This window comes from Alligator sinensis, unplaced genomic scaffold (genome assembly GCF_000455745.1).
Source record: "Alligator sinensis unplaced genomic scaffold, ASM45574v1 scaffold194_1, whole genome shotgun sequence".
NCBI lineage: Eukaryota > Metazoa > Chordata > Crocodylia > Alligatoridae > Alligator > Alligator sinensis.
In genome coordinates, this window is record NW_005841945.1 from 512,689 (window position 1) to 515,136 (window position 2,448).

The window sequence follows — 2,448 nt, forward strand, 5'->3', positions numbered from 1 at the left end:
TGGGGAAATAGCTCAGGGACACCACCATCACCAACTGGCAGCAGCAGCCTGCTGTCATCCCACATCCCTCTGGGATGAGCTGGGGGAAGCGATCAGATAGCTGGGGAATCAAACCGGGAACTAGGGGAATGTTCAGGGACCTGAACATTCCCACAGCTCCCGGTTTAATTTCCCAGCCCCCTGTCCAATTCCCTATCTCCCTATTCAATTCCCCAACTCCCAGCTTGATTCCCCAGCCCCCGGCACGGGAGAGACCTGCAGTATGTGGTTTGGGGAGGAGTGCAAGGGAGACTACACAATTTACTTCCCCATTGCCACCTGTCCTGCTCCCCCCACCATGGATTTGCCTTCCCCTCCCCCCTGGCTGCTACTTTTGCCTAGCTGGGCTGGACCAGAGCCAGGCCAGGGCCAGGGCTGCCACTGCTGACTACCCTGAAGCTGGAGCAGGAGCCACACTGCCATAGAAGGTAAGCAGCAAGAGAAGCAGGCAGCAGGGGTGGCATTGGGGCTGGGAGACAGGCAAAGGCATGGGGAAGGGCAAGAGGTGGGGGGACAGGCAATAGGGGGGCAGATGCCAGGGGGACCAACACAGGCATGGAGGTCCAAGTGGGGGATTTGGCCCCTTATCCTCCTATCTCTTGTTTCCCCGCCACAGTAGTGTTGGGGATGAATTTAAGATGACCCCCCAATAAATATAACAAATTTATATTTATAATTTTCCATGTATAAAATCTAATCACTGAGGGGTCATCTTAAATTTGAAGTCATCTTGGATTAGGTTAATACAATATTTGTATTGAAGAAATGTGTCCCTGAAAACTTGGGCTAGCAGGCTCAGCACTTCCCTGCACCTGACTAGACAAAACATCCCATGGATATTTATGTGGGGGATTGAACTCTGCTTTATCCAAAGGTGTTGGACCTCCACCCCCTAGCCCTCTGCTCATTCTCTGCTGCAATGACCACAAGGTGAGGCTTAGTTTGAAAGCAAGTATGTCTCTATTAGGCTACCAAAACTGATTAGTTTGTGGCATACACTGGGAGAGAGAAATGGGAATTCAACATAGTCTTGTCTCAGCCTCTTGCTGTTTACATCTTACAAAGCATTTTCCTACTGAGAAGCACTGTTTGCAAACATTGTTCACCTAAGTTAGTAAATATAATTTGAGTTAATGTTTAATTAGCAAACATTGTGCCTCAGTTTTCTTATTTTGCTAAAACCAACAAATGTTTTTTTCTTTTGTAAACAACAAGTGCTGTCTTTAAAGGACAAAGACGTAAAAGGAAAAGAAGTTGTATAGAATGCAGTAGTAAATAATTCAAAATTTAAACATGGACATATAATGAAGTCACCAACAAGAATTGCTAAGAACCAATAACTACTTTTAAGTAAAAACATAAACCTGTCTGTATATCTTTGAAAAGACCTTTGCAAATCTGAAAAGAAAAACAAATGAATTTGCAGTAATCAACAACACTGCATTATTGGGCACACTATAAAAAAACAAACAAAAAATAATGTGGCACCACTTCATTTAGCAATAATTATGCAAACAAAAAGTAATGTTTTCTGCAAGAAGCAAAACATGCATAACATGACATACACATATACGTGCCACACAACACAACATGTATAAAACAAAGCATATTCGAAACCTATGGCACCAATTATTATATTCCTATATCTCAGACATAACAATTATTTTAACCTTTTATCCAAAAGTGTAAAGAAAAATTAAATACAAATTTAGAAGAGGACAAACTTTACTTAAAAATTGCTACACTGCAGGAGAAATAAATATTTTCTTAGGCAGAGCTGAGAACTGTTAACTTAGTACTTTCATGGAATACAAACTAATTTTTGAGCTTTGAAATGCAAAGTGGGGGTTAAGCGTTCACAAAAAAATGAAAGGTACTACTATGACTTAAAGAAACAACCAAAACTTCCATGCTAAAAGAAAAATGTTTGTTAAACTTTGGCCTGAATTCTTCCTTTTAGATGAACTTGCCACACTGTAAGAAGAGAGAGAAAATAAAACAGTTAACACGTGCATCACCTATATTGTTAATTGTACTCCTATTTATATAAACTTTGCTGTAAACCCAAACAAAGCAGTTAGTTTGGTTTTTGTTTTTAATTAATTCACATGGTTAAGATCCTCAACGCTTTTTGCATGAATTCATGGATCTTATGGGAAGCAGATACTTATCATATTTACTCAATTCTAAGATGCATTCCCCCCCATTTAGCAAAGGGAAAGAAGTACAAGCAGGAGGCGAGGCAGTGGCTGGGCTGTGGCTCCAGCTCCCAGATTACAGATTATGGATTGTATAGGATGGTTTGGAGAGGGTTGATCTTGCTTCAGGCAGGGGGTTCATAGATTCATAGATGCTAGGGTCCGAAGGGACCTCATCGGATCACTGAGTCCGACCCTTTGCCCTGGGCAG